At 34.9% G+C, this 23,303-nt stretch overlaps 1 pseudogene across 2 annotated transcripts; it reads left to right on the top strand.

Moving 5' to 3' along the window:
- The first annotated feature begins 7,069 nt into the window (after positions 1 to 7,069).
- LOC143623969 (UBP1-associated protein 2B pseudogene) lies at positions 7,070 to 10,305 on the top strand (annotated as a pseudogene). 2 transcript variants are annotated; one of them, XR_013152005.1, is made up of 2 exons: positions 7,070 to 8,509; positions 10,022 to 10,305. The product of XR_013152005.1 is annotated as a UBP1-associated protein 2B pseudogene, transcript variant X2 (transcript). The 2 variants fall into 2 exon arrangements; XR_013152004.1 differs by having other exon boundaries at positions 7,070 to 8,520.
- Positions 10,306 to 23,303: the final 12,998 nt, after the last annotated feature.

Here is a 23,303-nt window from a genome sequence, read left to right as displayed (position 1 = left end):
TCCATAACCTAAAAACTTGTGTATCTTCACATTTTTCTCTATTTGCGCTTACTTAACTCTTCTTCTATTTTCATATTTATACATTTTTTACTAACGGATAAATGTTTAGCTTTAGGGGATAATATATATATATATATATATTAAAAAAATTTAACAAAACAAGTCTATAGATTAACCGATGTTATATTAATTAATTGAATTAATTAATTAATATGAAATACATATAACTAAAAACTCAACACATTAGAATAAAAAACATGTGGGTCCTTAGGAGAGCAACATTTCATTAATGCTGGTTGTTATTATTTATTATTGTTATTTTCAATTGTAAAAGTGAGGAGTGTGATGGGTTGACCCAAAATAAATACACATATATAAAGGTCTTTTATAAATCTATGGGCCCTTAGGGAGAGTAGACCTTGCCGCCTTGGGTTTGAGCCCTCCCTGCTCTTCTTTTGGGCCGGGCCTGACTGAAGTCACGAACTCAAAAATTTTCGGCTCGACGATTCGGTTCATATCGGTGATTCGGGTCGGGGATTCAGGTCGGGTAGGATCAAACAATATGACATATATATATATATATATAATTTTTCTTCATTTATTCAAACAATTGTTCTTACATTAAAAAAACAAAATAATTTTTTAACCAACAAAGACCTAAAATATTTATGATAATGTGAGATGAAGGGTGAGTAGGGAGTAGCAAATTATGTATTGGTACCGGTACCGAAAACGGTACATTGGTACCGTCGATACCGAATAGGTACCAAAGTTTTGAGTTTTGGTATCGGCATATCTCAAATTTTACCTTTAATACCGGCACCGAACCGAAAATTTTGGTATCGGTACTGGTACCGATACGATACCGATCTTATCCTTAAGGGTGAATACCTAGAAGAAGAATTGCAAAGACTTAAAATATTTATAAAAACAATTTTTTTACTATTCGACTACTATTTTGTAAATTTTGTTTATAAATACTGCGAGGTTTTAGAAAATAAACCAAACGACGTGGTATTATATTTTAAAAAAAAATCAGTGGTGACCGGTAGTATTTTGGAAAAATACATCGGGGTTGACCGCGCTTAATACCTATAAAAATTTTCGAGAAAAATCGCAAAATTTACCATACTAACGGAGAAAACGGCAGTGACCGGGGCCACCCCCGGTCCCCAAAGAGCTTCGCCCTTGTAAAAGTTTTAGATAAAGTGAGATTAGTCTTTATGTTCTTCACATGTCTTGTCTTCAGATATGTTTTTGATAGCCTTGTAGAATCATATGATTCTTTCTGTTGTCTTAATCATAATTATTTCTTCTGATTTCTTATTCTGTAGTGTTACAGAAAGTTTGTTAATGTCTTGTGACTTTATGATATAGGTCTGTGATAATTTGAAATATGTGTATGATTGTTCTCTTTTGCGGTGCTTACTGCATGTGGGGTTTGTTGAATGTATTTTTTGTCAATATTAATCTAAAAGTTCATTGTTGTTTTAAAATCAAAGTTGGAATTATTATGGTCGGTGAAAGTTACTTTGTTAAAAATAATAAAAAAATTGGATTATTTCTTGGTTTTTTTAGGTCTATGTGGTTCATGGTTGATTGAGCTTGGAGCAAATCTGGGATTTGGAACTGGATTGTATGGGTTCACGTCCGGGCATAGGCCTCACTCTCTCACTCCACATACCCAGGTGTTGTATGCAAGTTCCAAGTTGTTTTCAGATATGTTTTCTTATCTTCAAACATTGTTGTTATGTTTCATAAAAGTTTAGGTTTTTTTTTCCGGTTCAAGGCATGTTTAAATTGTTGATAATGGAATACCTTAGTGGCTTAGTCAAATACTCAATTGTTCAGAAAAGGGTTTTTGGTTTTCGTGAGAATTTATTTATGTTCTTTAAAAAAGAAGCGTGAATTATTTATACTCTTTTAATTGTATCCGTAATTGATTGGACTTATATGCTCGTTTGTGTATTTTTCTTTTTTTACATTTAGGCTTATCCGCTGAATAATTGGTTAGGTGGAGCTAATGGGCTTGAATGCATGGAATGAACTCAACAGCACATATTGCAGATAATTAGAAATTTATTATAAAGAGAATTGGGGATGGGAAAAATAGAAATTAAGAAGGAGGTGGGAATAAGAGTCTCAAAGAGATCTAACAAATTTTGCTAATTCATGACTATGTCATACCAATCATATATAGCCTCATACCAAACATTCTGTAATGCGTTTGTTATGTGGTCCTGAAACTTCTTTGGCAGCACTTTTACCCTTTCACCCCTTCTAGGTTGGTTGTGATCCAATTATGGTGAAATACTATTAGTTGGTTGGTTCATTGGGTTCATGACAATGCACGTAAGGCTTAATGGCTGAAGTGGTTATATCTTTGTATGATCATCATCAAAAGAAGAATTTTTATTTCAATGTAATTGGATGTTACTTAAAGGAATCTTTAAATTGGAGAATAGAATAGAATGGATATGTATGTATAGTGAAGTGAAGTGAAGTTATGTTTTTAAGTATGAATCTTTAGATATAATTTCTCCCCATTCGTTATTTCCCTTCCTCCTCTGTGTAATGATCATTGGCCATGTTGAGATCGATTGTATCTCGGGTATGTATTTGTCTTTATAATTACTTTCAGTTATTGGTTCTAAATTTCGGCAGTAGCTACCATTCTGACATACTAGGGCCATTTGCATATCTAAAGAAAGATGATATGACCGATTATTTAAAGCCGAATCGTTCTGACTTTATGGTACCGCCATTATTTAATATTTCTTATGCAAAAGTCAAATGGATGATCGACTTGGAAACCTACACCGCCAAGCCAACTATGACTAATGACGTAATTGCTAGTCTGCCAATTTTAGGCTTCACCTCCTCAATCAAAAACAACTCACGGCAATGATCAAGATGTTGATTTCTTCCATCATATGTTCCCCCTCATATTCATATTTTCACGTCTTTATCTATCTTTTTGGTTTTTATTCTGTTCTGAGTTTTTCTCTTTCTTAAAACTTTACTTTGCAGGGAACAACCACAATTAAGGAAGATGACAAGCTTAGGAAGAGTGACAATGACCGGTCAATAAAGTTGACCAGTTGAAATAACAATTCACTTCATTTGATTAATCTAAAATTTAGGATTTTATCTTGGTGTTCGTATGGTTGAACTTCATTGAGATTGATATCAATTAATAGTTGTTGAAGCTAATTTGTTTTCATTTTGATATGCTTTGATTAAAACTAAACCCCGTATGGCAATGTTTTATATTTTCATGTTGATTTTGGTTACTTGAATTTTTTTTTTGTTGGCTTGAAGTGATTTTTTTTGTCTACAAAATTAAATCTCTATGTTTAATGTGAAATTAATATTTTCCTCAAGCATAATAATATATTTTAATAATATGACAATTGAAATATAGTTTTTCTGGTAATATGTAAGTTTTCCGGTCAACTCGGTTTTCAATTGATGGTTCACGTGGCAACGGCTAGGGTTCCATTTGAACTCGATTTGTTCTGTTTATGCATTATTTATCTTGATTTGAAAAATTAAACGAATCTTTATGCTTTTTAATGTTAATTTGTTTCAGGGATCTTAAAACCCTCAATCTTTTGATGGATTGAAAGTGTGGTTGTCAAATCCTTGATTTCGTGTGATGCATAATTTTCTGGTTCTCAGATCTTAAAGGTTAGATTAAAAATTATTGGTTAGTGTTTTCTTCTAGCTGTTTGATTGAATAACCTAACCCTAATTGATTTCGTTTTGTTCTAGGGAGATTTCGAGTTGCTGAAAGATGTTCCAGTTGCACCGCGAGGTATATTTTTTTATTTCTTTTTGAATTAATGTATGATGCATTTTGAATTCATGTTATAATCTGTATACATTACATTCCGTTTGTATATTTTTGTAACTAAGAAATATTGATTTGAGTGTGTTAGTAATGGATTTATCATGTTTAATGAAAAGGTTTATCTTTATGATTTAATCATGAGTATTGTTAGTTTATTCAATCAATTGATGTTAGATGTTGATTTGAAACTCACTCCTTACAAAGTTATTAATGCAAGCTATTACGTAAAGGATACAATGTGCCTGAGATATACCTATAATTCAAGATTATCTTGAATGTTTTTCCCTAATAACTTCTCTTTTCTTCTCAATTGTTTCTTCATTTTTTATTTGATCATCATCTTTCTTCTTTCCATTATTTAATTACTCATTGTACCTTTTTTTTAAAATGCAAAGTTTTGTCCAAACTTTGTATGGTCTGGAACATGAAATGGTTACGGAGAGAACCTTTCTTGACATGAGTTAATGTGATGACCATAAACATCACAGACTTTTCACCATACTTGCCTTTAAAGTTTTCACTTGAGCTACCCCTTTTAAATCTTTTACCTGGTCTTAGGGGTTCAACTCCAATGGTCTTTTGATGAGTAATAAGACCATGCAGAAATTCCTCAACCTTTGTATCTTCTCTTTCCACAAAGTTTATCTTTTCTAATTTGATTGGGTTTTCAATCCTATCACTTCTTGGTCTCAACCATCTTCTAGCATAATCTTCCATGCTTTCCACATCTCCTACATCAAACAATTCATGATTGGAGAAAACTGGATAGATTGGCAGAAAATGATCTTCATTTTTAAAGATTTCATCATTGCTTTTGTTGACATTGGCACTTGATTTCTTTGATGAAACTTTTCCAGCATGATTATCATTGTTTTTCTTTCCTTTAGATCCACAAATATCAAAGGATTTGTGTTCACTTCTCATCTGCTCATGATGTTTCTTCATCTTTGGAGTAATTTTTGGTAACAAAGAGATATTTTCCTTTGAACCTTTCTTACCCTTGTCTTTTCCTTTCAAACTATCACAACTTGAGTATTGATTACTTGACTCACTGGTATTATCTTCACTTGACATTAACACTCTTGATCTGTCTCTGAAACTTGAATTCCAACAGATTTTTCAACCAATTTCTGTTTTGTTTCAACAGCTTTCACTACAAATTCTCCTTCCTTATCAGCAACAATCATCTTGTAATTCTCAATAAATTTCTCTTTATCTTCAAACACTTTCTTGAATTGGTCAAGATATGCTCCTATATTCTCCTTGTCCAACTTTAATGAATAATTGTCATTAAAGGGTTGAGAAACAACTTTGTACTTATCTTCTTCTTTATTTGTCTTCAATTTTCTACAGATATTACCATTTAACACAAGATTTTTCAGAAACTCAACTTCAACTTGAAGTTGAGTGTTTTTCAATATCTCTTCAAGGTACATCTTCTTTAAACCTTCAATCTCTATGGTGTATCTGGATTGAGTTTCATAACTGTCTATACAATCTTTTTCCAAACTTTGATTTGATTTTCATAGGTTATTTCACGCATCTCATACACATTGATTATACACTGTTTCTTGAAACACTCAGAGTTCAATTGATCAACCTCCTTTCTCAATATATCATTCATTTCAAGTAATTCAAAAGTTATTAGATTTGAATGTACCTGAGATGATGAAGATTCAACTTGATCACCAATCTTGTGGTTGTTGAGCTACATCAACATTCCATTGGTTTCTAGGCTGAGTGGCATTGTTTATGTTTTGATTGGTAGGGGCTTGAGGAGGGATTGGCTGATTTCTTTGAAATGGTTGTTGTTGAGGGACAATTTGTTGTTGAAAGTTGTTGTTATTGAACTGTCTTTGTTGTCATTGATTTTGATACCGGAATTCATTTCTCTATTGATTGTTGTTTTGGAACTGTCTTGGTTGGTTACACTCTCTGGAAAATGACCAGGTTGTTGACAATTGTAGCAGATTGCTTTGGACTTATCAAAACCAATTCTGTCACTTGGTCCAGAAAATGTTGACTTTCCTGTTCTATTGTATAATCTCTTGCTTCTCACTACCAACATGGCAGCTTGCCATTTAAGATCCATGTCTTCCAAGTCACAACATCAGTTTGTTCCAACTCCTCTTGCACCACACTTGTGTGAATCAAATTCTTGGCCACAAAGGCATTGTATGACTCAGTGAAAATTGAAAACAATGCTTGATAATCATTAATCTTTGCTGTCCACTTTGGCTTCCAGATTGGCTTGCAAAAACACTCTTGGAGTCTCAGAATTGAATTCACTTAGTTCTTCAATGATGGGAACTTGCTTTTGATTATTTGTTGACAAGTTTCCCATTGGTGCAATTAGAGCATTACCAACTTGAAAGCTTGGTTTTTCTTCCTTTATCATGTGATTTTCAATCATCACATGCTCTGCTGCTTGCAGAAAATTGATAAAATCATCTAGCTTGAAATTTGGGAACTTTGCCTTCTCTCTAATGAATTTGCTAGTTGTGTACCATTCACTAGATAGAGATGAGATCAACTTCTATCTAGTGAATGGCAGTTTGTTTAGGTTTATAGAATGTGATTTTAGTAGAGGTGCACAAATCGGTTTTTTTAAAAAACCGGTTCGGTTAATAACCGGACCGGTTTTTCTTGGCCTGGAAAAAAACCGGTTTTTAAATAACCGGACCGGTTTATTAACCGGTTTTTTTGGTGCAAAACTCGGACCGGTCTAACCGGTTAGGACCGGTTTAGAAACCGGTTAGAACCGGTTAATAACCGGTTTTTTTAATTAACCGGTTTTTCTTTTTCTATTTTTATGATCGTTTGAAATTATGTGTTATTTCTACCTATGTTATCGCGGATATGAATGTAGTATGCATTATTTTGTTATTATTGTGTATTTTGGTGTTTTTTTAACAATTCAAATGCAATATTATTATGGTCTAATTGAGAAATTATAAATATGTAAACGAATTTGTGTTATATATTTGTTCAAAAAAGTCTTTTAGAACTTCTCTTATAAGTTAAACTAAACACTTTTCTTATGAACTCATTTTCAAAAAGTTATAAGTTAAACCAAATACTTTTTTTATAAACTCCTTTACAAAAAATTATATGTTATAACGTCTTTTTATAAAAAGTCCTTTTGTCCTTAAAAAAAGCAATCCCAAACACACAGTAAATATATAAAATATCTATAATATCCGTGTAACCAAAGTTAAAAAAAATTGGATCTACCGACAACCAAACCACCATCCTTCAATTGGTAAAAGGATAAACCAAACGAAACCCTAGCCAACACTCCATCCATCCCAAACCCTAGCCTCCTCCGACATGGCCAAGAAACGAAAGACACGCGCCACCCAACCTCCGCCACAAGACCAACCACCCGTCGCCGTTAAGGAAGAAGACCCAGATCCAGAACCACCACAAATCAACCAACAAGAAGATGAAGACCCAGAAGAACAACAACAGGAAGAAGAAGACCCAGAAGAAGAAGAAGAAGAAGAAGAAGACGACGACGAAGAAGAAGAGGATGAACAAAAAGTCAACGTCATGATCGAAACCAACGGCCAGGACTTATCCGACGAGCCTGTCGAGAAGCTTCTAGAACCATTCTCCAAAGAACAACTCGTCTTGTTAATGAAAGAGGCCGTCACCCGCTACCCGGATTTAATCGCAAGCGTCGAGAAGATAGCCGATGCCGACCCGGCTCACCGAAAGATATTTGTGCACGGTTTAGGCTGGGATACGACCACCGAGACCTTAATTAGCGAGTATTCCAAGTTCGGGGAGATTGAGGATTGCAAAGCTGTCGTCGATAAGAACACCGGGAAGTCCAAAGGCTACGGCTTTATATTGTTTAAGCATCGGGCCGGTGCCAGGAACGCCTTGAAGGAGCCGCAGAAGAAGATTGGGAACAGGGTCACTTCCTGTCAGTTGGCGTCTGCGGGCCCGGTCCCTGCGCCTCCGCCCAACCAGCCGTTGGTGTCGGAGTATACCCAACGGAAGATTTTCGTGAGTAATGTGGCGGCGGAGATCGACCCGCAGAAGCTTACGGAGTTCTTTTCCAAGTTTGGGGAGATTGAGGAGGGGCCGTTGGGGTTGGATAAGCAGACGGGGAAGCCGAAGGGGTTTGCGCTTTTTGTGTATAAGAGTGTCGAGGGTGCGAAGAGGGCCTTGGAAGAGCCGCATAAGATGTTTGAAGGGCATACGTTGAACTGTCAGAAGGCGGTTGATGGGCCGAAGCCGGTTAAGGGGTTTGGTCAGCACCAGCAGTTTGGCGGTGGTGGTGGGCATCATCATCATCATCATCAGCCGTCGAAGAAGGCGAAGTATTCCGGTGGAAGAACTGGTGCAGGGCAAAGTCATGGTCATATGATGGTGTCATCAGGGCCGCCTGTGGGTTACGCGCCGCCTATCACTCCACCGGCGTTGACTCCTGTTTTGGGTCAGGCGTTGACTGCGCTTCTTGCTTCACAGGGGGCGGGACTTGGGATTCCGAATCTTTTAGGAGGGCTTGGTGCGCCTGCGAACCAGCAGGGGTATGGACCGCAAGGCGGTGCTGGATACCAGCAAGGTGGGTATGCTAATCCACAGATGGGTCAAGGAGGCAGCAGGCCACAAGGGGGTTCATTTTACATGGGTCAGGGTGACTAGGTGAGCAAAAGGTGATATTCTTTTGTGAAATATTGGTGTGACTGCAGGTTACTATGTTTGTCTAGTATGACTGTTTGCTATCTGTTTTACTGATTAATTCTGGTAAGGGTAACATAATTGAATAAAAATAGGTGACTAGATATATCAATGCAAATCCACACTTTAAAAGATCTCTATTTTAAGTGAAGCATATTACTCATGAAATATAAGGTCTGTGTACTACTGATAGTATGTGTATATTTTTATGATAATAATAGCATGCTTGTTGCATTTCTTGATTGTTTTTATGTTTTAGAAAAGGAAGTGACCTGTTTGGTAAAGAAATTACTGCATACACAACTGCATAATGCGTGTATGTAGTTTGTCGTAAAAGTTGTAACGTTTGGAGTGTGATTTTTTTGTGTGTGTTGTTTTTGTGTGTATGTCTGACAATCATTGTTAATGTTTCAAGTGCTGCTATTTTGTATCAATAGAATCATGTCATTGTTTTAGAAGTTTATGGTTAGGAAATCTACTCAAGTACTCATTTACTAGTTTTTGTGAGTTGTAATTTATATGAGGCAAGGATAAATGATAGGATTTAAGGTTATTTTGTGTTTTTTTAGTAAGTGTTATTGAACTAGCTCTTAATGTGCTTGATTGCTTGTGTTTTTTTTTGCTTGTTTTTGTGTGATTATAGAGGTTGATAGAAGTAGTTGCTTAGCAATCTATTATAAGTTATTTGTGTAATAAATCCTGGGAACAACTAACCATTAGCTTAATCATCTTTTATTTCTTTTGTTAAGAATAACAGGTAATTTGTATGCGATAAAATATCTGACGATGGATAAAATCTCAGATTTTTACCGATTATCACACAAAATGTGGATTTGGAACAATAATTTTTTAGGGTTACATAGTAAACATTGTTGCATGTAGTCAGTTAAAGCCTACTAATTTTTCATAAATCTATTCCAGCTTCCTTAGTAACATTAAAGTTACTTTTTTTCTTTCACAGTAAAACTTTATTTACACTATCCAAATTTATATGGTTACATTCATACATACATTAATATTCTTTTCTTATATATGCAATTAACACTATCCAATTTTACATTAGTACATTCGTACAGTCTTTCTTTCTTGTTTACGCTTATTCAACATGTTTAATAATTGAGTTGTTGGTTACTTAGTTATCTTATTTTGAAAAAAAATTTTTAGAGGCAAAATAAATAAATTTAACTGTCCTAAAATTTGTTACAAAAAACAGAGAGAATTAGGGAAATTCAAATTATATGGCAATACTGTATTCTTTGGTTTCAACATACAAACTAGTTTTACCGAAACTAGGATCTTTTGTCAAGTTTGGCTATTATTTCTACTTTTTATTATAAGTTGGTTACATGTATCACAAGCTTAAGAATATTTTAAAGGGGCTTGGGTATGCTTTTCTATTCATTTGAGCAAGTTTTTTCTGCTGGAATTGTTACTTTTGAAATCAAGTTTTTATGGTTTTTACAATTCGTTGTGCAGATTCAACCATAGATGCATGAATCTTTTTGTTTTGGACTCTGCTGATTCTTCTGAAGTTCCAGCCAGTCATGCAAATGAAGTCTTTACTATATCTTAGCAAAAAAACTCTTATGATTTGCCTAGCAGAATAAAAAAACTTGTATTTTTTTTATCTACTTGGTTTTATGGTCTATTTTAAAAAACTTTGTAGTATTTTAATTTGATTTGCTTCCAAACTCATGACTGGTGTTTAAAATCTTTGATGCATTTTATTAGTAGTTTCTATCCTCTTATGGTTTCGTGCTTCTATTTATGCTATGTTATCGCATAAAATCCTTTGAAAATTGTAACTTATTTATTGGCTTATTATCTATCTGGTGTATTTGTTTTGTATTTGGTTGCACACGGGCCAACTCGTAAATCATTCTACGCCAGTGGCAGTTTCAGGTAATGTACAACTTCATTCCAAGTATTTGGCTGACGTGCAAACTCATTTTCAAATTATATAAACAAGTGACGACTCTAATGACGTAATGTAATTAAGTTTGTAATAAAACCGTTAAGGAGATTTTTATGCACCTTGATTGCATGTGAATTCCATCGTATCAAGTTTTGACACATCCGTTTTAGCAAATTTTGACCCGCTTTGAGAAAATGATAATATATATTTACTCATCACTACAATAATGATTTTCTTACAACTCTTGAACTTGAATCTTTTGAAACTCTTGATTTTGAAGAGTTCATCATAGTCATGAAGCGCTTTAGATCATTTCCTGGCAGGGAGCTTGAAATGGACAATTTGACCTGTTGACTCTTTTTTAAAACCCATGTTGACCCGCCAATATTTTAATGGGTCAAAATTATCCTGACTAATTTTTTCAAGCTCCTGATATTGAAGAGTAATTATCAGTCTCCTAAAGGATACTGTCAAGTTTTGACATGTTTTCATTTGGATATTTTTAACCCATTCCATCTGTTAACTGGCCAAAAATACCGCCTTTATATTTTGTTGGAACTTGAGAAGCACTTTTCAATGTAATGAATCTTTTGAATATACATGGACTCTAAATACCTTCTAGCTAGAATTTATGAAAATAATATATCGGCTGGTTCAAAAATTCTGATCCATTTGGCACGTTTGGGAAACATACTAATCTGTATTGATTCTTGATCATGAGGTGTTTTTCAGTATCAGAGCTGCCACTATTAATTTTTATTGAACTCTTGATCATGAGGATTGCTTGTTAATATTAGCAATCTCTTGAGCGAATAGATAAGAAGCACGGCAAATTCATTCCGGGTGAGGTTCTTGAATTTAACATGATGACAGAGTTTTGACTTGTACTCAACAAATTTTTGACCCATTTGAGAAAAGAGTAACCAGTCTTGACTCATCAATATTGAATACTACTCTTTACTATCACAAGAAAGTTTGGAAAAAAAAGAAAATTAGAGGTCATTGGTTTGTGACCCATGAGTGTAATGATGAATCAATGTGGATTACTATTTTTCTCTAATGGGTCAAAAGTTGATACGAGTCAAAACTCGTCAACAAGTCCATTTCAAGAAAAATGTACTTAATAGATTTATAATATTGAAAAGTACTCCTCAATATCCATAGTTTGGAAGATTTAGAAGTGGTAGTTTTGACCTATTTATGTGTTGATAAGTTAACATGGGTTATTCTTTTTCTCAAACGTGTGCTCAAATGGATACATGCCAAAGCTCTACCAATATGTCTATTTCAAAAACTTTTACCCAGAAATGTTTTTGAGTTGGTTCAGTTCATGACACGAAAGATTCATACTATTAGAACTACTCTTTAAGATCAAGCGTTTAAAAGATGAAGTTTGGTTTAGAGTTTTTTACATCAGCAGCATATCATCAAGTTTTGACCCAAATCTATTTTAGCCATTTTTGACCTGTTTGGGAAAAATAACAATCGATATCGTTGGGTTATAAAACTACCACCTCGATGTAGCTTATCAATATTCTGAATCAATTGAAGTGCTTCATCTTGAAGCACCTGTAGTAGCATTGGAGACGAGTCGAAGAATCAAGGGGCGCGCTGAGGAGGCATTGATCCGGTCATCTTCATGAAGCACCTGTAGTAGCAGCAGCCATAACTTCGAAGGTAAATGTTTTGATTTTTCAAAAGTGTCCTTTTCAAATATCCAAGTTTTCTTCTTAACTACCAGAATCCATCCAGTTTATATTCACTTCAAATTCGCTTCATTTTTTAAACCCTAGACCATAAATTATTCTATTCATAAATGAAGGTTTGGTGTTTGTCAAAGGTCTGAAAATCATGCCATGAGTGATGGTTACACTGTTACAAATAGGATGTGGATTGGTGTGATGAATTTTCTTATTTTCTTTTTTTAAGCCCAAAAGGTTGATTTTTCTATTCGACCCTCAAACTCGAAGGTGCATGGTTGGGGTTTCGGTTTTGAAGAATGTAGCTGGGAGCTAAGTGAAGGATTGTCATGGTATGTAAGGTGTTTGGCATGAGACGGTGCTTCGTTGTTTCACCATAACATTTGCGTTTAGTTATGTTTTTCGGAAATTTGGACAAGAGACGACATGTTGTAGGTGGCATGGAGTCGATAAATGGTCATTTTAAAATGTTAAGATCAAAAAGAAAATGCATTTTCACAAAAATTAGCTTTTAGCTGCTCGTATGTACATCTTGTCTGATTGGAGGCTCGTTTTCTTTTTATCTTTTACACTATGTTTATTAAAGGATTATATACCAGTTACCAACACATTAGCAAACACAAATAACTGGCGGGTTTTAGTTTTGAAAACCAAATTAAAACGTAGCGGTGCCAAAAAAAAAATCGGTCCCGGCCCGACCTGACCTGGCGGTTCATACCCGGAATCGGGTAGGGATCGGGCTTTGGGGTTCTCCCCAGACCCGGTATACACAAAAGGTTGCAATTATCTCGTTCACTAAAGAGACGTGTTTGCATTGAAATGGAATGAACGAGTTGTGTTGCTATTGCTAGTTCTTTCAAGTAGAATTTATTTCATTCCCAATATTTATGAATGTAGTCCACAAATAGTCGTATTTTAGTTGTAAACGAAACACTATTATACCAACATGCCTATATACAACTAGGAGTCTAGGACAAGTATTTTGTAACCTAAAATTGAATCAAATTGATACTTTTGAACTTTTTGGATTTGGGTTAGCGACCATGTCAGAATAAAATTTTTATTTGTGATTTTACAAGGTATGTATGTATTATTTTAATCTATTTTACACACAAGTTTTTAAATTCCAAGAGTATGAATCATCTAAAGACTAATAGACTATACTCAGAATCACTTTTGAACTAAGTTATGTTTTCAAGTATGAATCTTTAGATATAATTTCTCCCCATTCGTTATTTCCCTTCCTCCTCTGTGTAATGATCATTGGCCATGTTGAGATCGATTGTATCTCGGGTATGTATTTGTCTTGATAATTACTTTCAGTTATTGGTTCTAAATTTCGGCAGTAGCTACCATTCTGACATACTAGGGCCATTTGCATATCTAAAGAAAGATGATATGACCGATTATTTAAAACCGAATCGTTCTGACTTTATGGTACCGCCATTATTTAATATTTCTTATGCAAAAGTCAAATGGATGATCGACTTGGAAACCTACACCGCCAAGCCAACTATGACTAATGACGTAATTGCTAGTCTGCCAATTTTAGGCTTCACCTCCTCAATCAAAAACAACTCACGGCAATGATCAAGATGTTGATTTCTTCCATCATATGTTCCCCCTCATATTCATATTTTCACGTCTTTATCTATCTTTTTGGTTTTTATTCTGTTCTGAGTTTCTCTTTCTTAAAACTTTACTTTGCAGGGAACAACCACAATTAAGGAAGATGACAAGCTTAGGAAGAGTGACAATGACCGGTCAATAAAGTTGACCAGTTGAAATAACAATTCACTTCATTTGATTAATCTAAAATTTAGGATTTTATCTTGGTGTTCGTATGGTTGAACTTCATTGAGATTGATATCAATTAATAGTTGTTGAAGCTAATTTGTTTTCATTTTGATATGCTTTGATTAAAACTAAACCCCGTATGGCAATGTTTTATATTTTCATGTTGATTTTGGTTACTTGAATTTTTTTTTTGTTGGCTTGAAGTGATTTTTTTTGTCTACAAAATTAAATCTCTATGTTTAATGTGAAATTAATATTTTCCTCAAGCATAATAATATATTTTAATAATATGACAATTGAAATATAGTTTCTCTGGTAACATGTAAGTTTTCCGGTCAACTCGGTTTTCAATTGATGGTTCACGTGGCAACGGCTAGGGTTCCATTTGAACTCGATTTGTTATGTTTATGCATTATTTATCTTGATTTGAAAAATTAAACGAATCTTTATGCTTTTTAATGTTAATTTGTTTCAGGGATCTTAAAACCCACAATCTTTTGATGGATTGAAAGTGTGGTTGTCAAATCCTTGATTTCGTGTGATGCATAATTTTCTGGTTCTCAGATCTTAAAGGTTAGATTAAAAATTATTGGTTAGTGTTATCTTCTTGCTGTTTGATTGAATAACCTAACCCTAATTGATTTCGTTTTGTTCCAGGGAGATTTCGAGTTGCTGAAAGATGTTCCAGTTGCACCGCGAGGTATATTTTTTTATTTCTTTTTGAATTAATGTATGATGCATTTTGAATTCATGTTATAATCTGTATACATTACATTCCGTTTGTATATTTTTGTAACTAAGAAATATTGATTTGAGTGTGTTAGTAATGGATTTATCATGTTTAATGAAAAGGTTTATCTTTATGATTTAATCATGAGTATTGTTAGTTTATTCAATCAATTGATGTTAGATGTTGATTTAAAACTCACTCCTTACAAAGTTATTAATGCAAGCTATTACGTAAAGGATACAATGTGCCTGAGATATACCTATAATTCAAGATTATCTTGAATGTTTTTCCCTAATAACTTCTCTTTTCTTCTCAATCGTTTCTTCATTTTTTATTTGATCATCATCTTTCTTCTTTCCATTATTTAATTACTCATTGTACCTTTTTTTTAAAATGCAAAGTTTTGTCCAAACTTTGTATGGTCTGGAACATGAAATGGTTATGGAGAGAACCTTTCTTGACATGAGTTAATGTGATGACCATAAACATCACAGACTTTTCACCATACTTGCCTTTAAAGTTTTCACTTGAGCTACCCCTTTTAAATCTTTTACCTGGTCTTAGGGGTTCAACTCCAATGGTCTTTTGATGAGTAATAAGACCATGCAGAAATTCCTCAACCTTTGTATCTTCTCTTTCCACAAAGTTTATCTTTTCTAATTTGATTGGGTTTTCAATCCTATCACTTCTTGGTCTCAACCATCTTCTAGCATAATCTTCCATGCTTTCCACATCTCCTACATCAAACAATTCATGATTAGAGAAAACTGGATAGATTGGCAGAAAATGATCTTCATTTTTAAAGATTTCATCATTGCTCTTGTTGACATTGGCACTTGATTTCTTTGATGAAACTTTTCCAGCATGATTATCATTGTTTTTCTTTCCTTTAGATCCACAAATATCAAAGGATTTGTGTTCACTTCTCATCTGCTCATGATGTTTCTTCATCTTTGGAGTAATTTTTGGTAACAAAGAGATCTTTTCCTTTGAACCTTTCTTACCCTTGTCTTTTCCTTTCAAACTATCACAACTTGAGTATTGATTACTTGACTCACTGGTATTATCTTCACTTGACATTAACACTCTTGATCTTTCTCTGAAACTTGAATTCCAACAGATTTTTCAACCAATTTCTGTTTTGTTTCAACAGCTTTCACTACAAATTCTCCTTCCTTATCAGCAACAATCATCTTGTAATTCTCAATAAATTTCTCTTTATCTTCAAACACTTTCTTGAATTGGTCAAGATATGCTCCTATATTCTCCTTGTCCAACTTTAATGAATAATTGTCATTAAAGGGTTGAGAAACAACTTTGTACTTATCTTCTTCTTTATTTGTCTTCAATTTTCTACAGATATTACCATTTAACACAAGATTTTTCAGAAACTCAACTTCAACTTGAAGTTGAGTGTTTTTCAATATCTCTTCAAGGTACATCTTCTTTAAACCTTCAATCTCTATGGTGTATCTGGATTGAGTTTCATAACTGTCTATACAATCTTTTTCCAAACTTTTGATTTGATTTTCATAGGTTATTTCACGCATCTCATACACATTGATTATACACTGTTTCTTGAAACACTCAGAGTTCAATTGATCAACCTCCTTTCTCAATATATCATTCATTTCAAGTAATTCAAAAGTTATTAGATTTGAATGTACCTGAGATGATGAAGATTCAACTTGATCACCAATCTTGTGGTTGTTGAGCTACATCAACATTCCATTGGTTTCTAGGCTGAGTGGCATTGTTTATGTTTTGATTGGTAGGGGCTTGAGGAGGGATTGGCTGATTTCTTTGAAATGGTTGTTGTTGAGGGACAATTTGTTGTTGAAAGTTGTTGTTATTGAACTGTCTTTGTTGTCATTGATTTTGATACCGGAATTCATTTCTCTATTGATTGTTGTTTTGGAACTGTCTTGGTTGGTTACACTCTCTGGAAAATGACCAGGTTGTTGACAATTGTAGCAGATTGCTTTGGACTTATCAAAACCAATTCTGTCACTTGGTCCAGAAAATGTTGACTTTCCTGTTCTATTGTATAATCTCTTGCTTCTCACTACCAACATGGCAGCTTGCCATTTAAGATCCATGTCTTCCAAGTCACAACATCAGTTTGTTTCAAGTCCTCTTGCACCACACTTGTGTGAATCAAATTCTTGGCCATAAAGGCATTGTATGACTCAGTGAAAATTGAAAACAATGCTTGATAATCATTAATCTTTGCTGTCCACTTTGGCTTCCAGATTGGCTTGCAAAAACACTCTTGGAGTCTCAGAATTGAATTCACTTGGTTCTTCAATGATGGGAACTTGCTTTTGATTATTTGTTGACAAGTTTCCCATTGGTGCAATTAGAGCATTACCAACTTGAAAGCTTGGTTTTTCTTCCTTTATCATGTGATTTTCAATCATCACATGCTCTGCTGCTTGCAGAAAATTGATAAAATCATCTAGCTTGAAATTTGGGAACTTTGCCTTCTCTCTAATGAATTTGCTAGTTGTGTACCATTCACTAGATAGAGATGAGATCAACTTCTTGTTTAGGTCAAAATTAGTGATTGCAAGGTCAGTGGTTCTTATTTCATTGGCTATTGCAACAAATATTTCAACCTCTCTCCTTCTTTAAATTTGAACCTGTCAAGCTGTTGCTTTAGTCTATCTTTTTTAATATCTTTCAACTCAGTGTTTCCTTCAAACATTTCTACCACAATATCAAACATGGCCTTAGCTGTTGTGTGATGATTCAGACTTGTCAAAATTTCCCATGATAGACCTAAATTCAACATGGACAGTGCCTTCTCATCCTTTTTCCTCATTTGTCTCTCCATAGTTTGGTTGTTGTTTGCACCATTAGTTGCAACATATGGACCATTCTTGATGGAGTTCCACATATCTATTCATTGTAACAAACAACAGCTTCAAAGAGAACTTTCCATTTGATATAGTTTACTTGACCTAACAACCTTGGAATCTTGTTATAGACAACTCTTGGTCATCCATTTGTTCAAAAATGTTTTTGGTATTTTTGAATAATTTTAAAAATGAAAAGTACTAAAACATCAACAAATTTTGAAAAACGATCAGATCTGAAGATAAAATCTTTAAATTTGTTGAAAATAAATAGACAACACCAAGATCTAGACTCAAAACAAACAATAAACAAAATATATATGAGATTAGAACACTTTTAAACCCTTATTAATTGTAGATCTGAAAAATGAAAAACAGAGCTGCTGACATCACTGACAAATGAAATAGTGCTCAACTGATGTCATCATCATTTTCTTCAAAATTAGCAAATATTCAGTAAAACCTTCACAATCAGCAACAACATGATCTTCACAAGAGCAAACCGAAGATCTGATACCACTTTTCGGGATCGAATATTCAAATAATCAATCTCGTAACCAACAACTGAATGTTGTCAAGATGGTCACGAAGGATGCTAGTGTGAAAATCCCGATGAACATCAAAGGCAGAATCAATGATATTCAAGGTGTTGCTTAAATATACAAAGATGACAAGACACAAAAGTCACTCAAAAGATTTCAATTAATTTTAACTCAGAATACAAGGAAAATCTCTAGGGTTTCTAGGTGGAATGCCAGGTGGAGACTACTTTCCGTACGAAATATTCCGTTTGCTAAGAAAGTTTATCAGCCGTCACATCACCTATATTCTCTGCCGTTTTTGCACACCCATAAATGTGACCTATACATATCTTAAATAGGCACACCTGACACCTTCCAGAAACCTTAACGATTGTTACGAAACATATTCAAACGTATTCAAAATGTTACAAGTGTAAAAGGTCTTCGAGTAAGTTTTTTGTCTTTCTCGAGCAAACCTTGTAACCATAAGTGTGATGGAACAGTTCTCCGAGCAACTTTACTTAGAATATTTTCTTAAGAAAATATTATACTAGCAGACTTCAATCTTCATGATAATATCAAACTTTGCTCGATAATATCCTACGAGCAACTATGTTCTTCTTGATCTCTTCAACCTTTTGTCTTTAACTTATTCAAACAGAAGTCCTTAGAATAATTCCATCATAACTTCCTTCAAGTGTGCTTGAGATCACTGTTTATTGAACCTTGCTCGACCCACCAAATTACTTGGTTTAAGCTTGGTTATGTCAAGGATTTGCTCTAAAAGAAACCTTGCTCGACTCACCAATTACTTGGTTTAAGCTTGGTTATGTCAATTTTCTCTAAAACAAACCTTGCTCGACTGAAGAACAACCTTTCTTGATGAAGTGTAGTGTAACGATTCCGGCAAATCCAGGTATACCCTAGCCGGAATATACTATTTACGTGTCATTTAAATATTGATTATATGAGTTATAGTACATATATACGAGTATATATGATTCATAGTACGAATCATACTCGATTATATAGTGAATCGTATTGGAATTACAATTAACCAATGAACGATTATTGAAACCCGAATGAATCGGGAATTACATTATAGACGAAGTATATAATGTTTAGTGATGTTTACGAGGTATGAATGCTTCGGGATAGGTGAATTATAGCACAGAAAAAGGATTTCGATTTAATGGTACGTCGGTACGCTAAACGAAACCTTTAACACCAAATCAAGCAAGAGACGATCAATCAAGCCGAAAAAGATGCGTGATTATTAATAATATGATGTTTTAATGTCATGGTTTAAGTTTTTAAAGTTTTTAAGTCGGTTTTATGTAAATTTTATTTTGACCCGAAAAACGACCATTCTATGCTCGTTTTAAGCCGAATTACGAGTTTAAACGAGAAACGAACCGAGCCAGATTATCCACAACATTATCCGGATTGCGTAATCCGAATATGTGGCTTAGAATGAATGTGTGGGACCCACCCCACCCATTACTTTGGACCGATCGGCCCTAGGGGGTATTATTTACCTCACTTTTTCTTTTTTATCCATCAAACAAACAAGAAATTCTCTCAAATCCTTCAAGTGTTCATCCAAATTCTTGAGTTTTTAACCAAGATCTTCAAGGTATATACATAATTTGAGGCTTAAATCTTGTTTTTAATTTCATAATTCTTGAGAAAAGGAAGTTTTATGTGAAAAATGGGTGAAAACCCGAGATGAAACCGATTCTCGTGTGATCAAAGGATGTATACAAGTTATACAAAGGATTTTGATCCAAGTAATTAGTTAAAAGAGTTTAGAATGAAATTTTACGGTTAAAATCTTGTGAAAATGAGTTTTCATGTGAAAGATGGGTGAAAACCCGAGATGGAACCGACTCTTGCATGATCAAGAGATGTATACATGTTATACAAGGGATCTTGGTCCAAGAAAGGAGTAAAAAGAGTCGAGAACGGATTTTTTACGGTCAAAATCGTTGTTTTGATGTTTTAACCGACACTAGGAAAGTAATGGCTTGATTGTGGGTATAACTTGCTTGGTGTGGTGTTGATGTGCTTGTAAGTGTTGTATCTAGCGGCTAGCAAAGGCTAGAAACCGAGATCCTTGCGATCTAAAGCTAGAAAACACAAAATAGTTCGGTTTTCGTGTGTTTATGAAAAATGGACAGATTGTTGTGTGCTTAGAGTTGGGTCACGAAATTTCACAGAGATGATCTACACATGATAATATGAGATCTGTGAATTTTTGGTAATTTTTGGATAAAAGATGAATATTTGGTGAATTTAATGCTCGGTTTTGGCCAAAAATAGTGAAAAATAGCAAAACATGATGAAAAATTCCGGAAAATTTAAGATAAGCTTTTTATAACATATAAAAGTCACCCACAAAATTTGAGCTCAGTTGGAAAAGTCTAAGTAGGCTTTTCGGTGAAACGAGTTCTAGGGCTTTCTAGCTCGGTTTTGGGTGAAAATGGCTTGAAAAATAAGTTTTAAATTCTGGAAAAATTCCAGAAAGTTATGAGGATGATAGAGATCATCCCAGAAAAATTTGGGATTTTTCTAAAGTGTTTTGGTATTTTTGATATATTTAGTATTTTAATAAGATTTAAAAATAGATAAATAAATGTAAATATAGGAAAATAAATCTGGGAAAATTCCAGAAAGTTATGAGGATGATAGAGATCATCCCAGAAAAATTTGGGATTTTTCTAAAGTGTTTTGGTATTTTTGATATATTTAGTATTTTAATAAGATTTAAAAATAGATAAATAAATGTAAATATAAGAAAATAAATCTGGAAAATTTTTACAAAAATTCCTTACTGTCAAATTAAGTTTTGTGCAAAATTTCAAGACCCGAGACTAATCGGGTAATTATTTGTGCTAAAAAGAACATAAAAACAAGTTTTTAAAGCTTAAAACGTGTAAACCGGCAAAGTTCGCATAAGCGAGCTGACTGGTACATGAAAACTCTAAAAATGGACTATTTCATAAATCTAAGTAAATTATGTAAAAATAAATCATCCGAAAATAATTCGGATGATTTGGGTAATTTTACCCGATTTTACCGTTTCCGGCACCGAAATGACGGAAACGGGCCCCACGGCCAAACGGGGTGTCAAACCGAGCTATAATTTCATCACCTTAACTAAATTGACTGTCAAACTCTAAGCAATGTCAATCTGAGTCCTTAGAAGTGTCACGGGGTTAACATTGTCCCCGAATCGAGTACAGTACTGGGTTAACAATGTTCCCAGATGTACCGATTGATATGTATTTAAGTTATGGGAATTATATAGTAACGACTAGATATTATATTACAGATCCAGGCACGTAGCTGTTCCTTATATTACTCACCGACTCACAACAAGGTGAGTTTTCACGAGCCCCTTTTAATGAATTGTTTTAATTATATTTTCCCGGGGAGGAAAACATGTCTTATTTAAAGTATTTAAGTACATACCGATCGTATGGAAATACTTGTACATTTATATATATATGGTCTGATGCACAGAATATATAAAATGTTTATCATGTGTTATTGTTCTGGGGTAACATAGTTCCCAGGGGTTATTATTGTTCTGGGGTAACATAGTTCCCAGGGGTTATTATTGTTCTGGGGTAACATAGTTCCCAGGGGTTGTGATTGTTCTGGGGTAACATAGTTCCCAGGGGTATTTATTGTTCTGGGGTAACATAGTTCCCAGGGGTTATTATTGTTCTGGGGTAACATAGTTCCCAGAGGTTGTGATTGTTCTGGGGTAACATAGTTCCCAGGGGTATTTATTGTTCTGGGGTAACATAGTTCCCAGGGGTTATTATTGTTCTGGGGTAACATAGTTCCCAGGAAGTTAATGGAAATGTTCTGGGGTAACATAGTTCCCAGCATGATTATATTGTTAATAAATGATTATTAAAATGATTTGTCAGTGTTTATTTAAATTAGTGAAACTCACCAACTATTCGTAGTTGACCCGTTTTCTTTACATGTTTTCTAGGTATGCCCAAGTTGGATTGATTGATGTGTGCTTAACTATCTGTGCTACCTGTTGGAAGCTTGCTGCTCTATGTTTTGTAATGAATTTATTAATGTCTTATCGGTAAAATATGTGTGTAACACCTAGACAGTAATGAAACTCGCAACAATGTAATATGTTATAAATTAATGTAGTGGTATTTTCTTTATAAGCAATGCTGTTGATATCAGATGTGTCTGTTGCATCCCGTGTACGTTTCCGCTGCGGTTACGGGGTGTTACAGAACTTGGTATCAGAGCCATTGGTTATAAAGAATTAGGATGTCTGAAAAAGATACCTAAAATATAACCAGTAGCTCAAGTATTATAGGATCTGAATATCAACTAATAATATATTGTGACGAGATCGGGATGAACTTGGATGGACAAGTGGGTTATTATGGTCCGGAACATAATAACAGACTTGTCTGCACGAGGGAATTCAGGGGAAGTCACGGGGGACTTAAATAGGTAAAATTGGCAACATATGTGTAAATGTATAATAATATTATTATGTGGCAAAATTGTATAAGTAAGTGCATGATTAATTTAATTATGAATTACACTATGAAAAGGGACTATATGTTTGTTAACTTGTGTGCAGGTAAAAATGGCAAGAACACCTAGTGTGTCGACGGAAGAGGACCCGGAAGAGGTCAGTTCCGGGGCCTCTGGAAGCCCAAGTGTAGCACCCAGCTCTGAGCCTTCGGAGGCTAGTCATAGTACTTCTAGACAGACCACCCCAGCTAGGAGTGCTAGTGTACCCTCCCCTGCTAGGGTTACCAGGTCTCCTACCCCGCCCGCACCACAGACCGCCCCGATTCCCCCCAGACACGGTCCCCGCCTCACGGCGCGGATCAGTGCCCCTTATGTTCCGCCCACTGTTACCCCACCCAGATCCACATACCACCGGGGCGAGTCTTCCCGCCCCCAACCCGAGCCTGCAACCCTACCTGTGTGGGGTCTTCCAAGGCAGGAGCGGGACTTGGCGGCTTGGCTACGTGTTCTCACCGAGCAGGTGAACGAGCACTCTGCCGCCCTGGTCGTGGGGGTACAGAGGCGGGCGTACCTCGGGGACAGCATACTGGACCACCAGTATGCTATTAACCAGTTAAAAAGGGAGTGCTCATACTCCCACTGGTTGATCGACCAAATGGAAACCCGAATGCGGGTTAGGATGGCGGTGTTGGTGGTACTGGTGGCGGTGTTGG

The sequence above is a fragment of the Bidens hawaiensis genome, unplaced genomic scaffold, assembly GCF_021521415.1.
Source record: "Bidens hawaiensis isolate Kalapana, Puna unplaced genomic scaffold, B.hawaiensis_p1.1 tig00003649_1, whole genome shotgun sequence".
Classification (NCBI taxonomy): domain Eukaryota; kingdom Viridiplantae; phylum Streptophyta; class Magnoliopsida; order Asterales; family Asteraceae; genus Bidens; species Bidens hawaiensis.
This window is presented reverse-complemented; position numbering and strand designations above follow the sequence as displayed.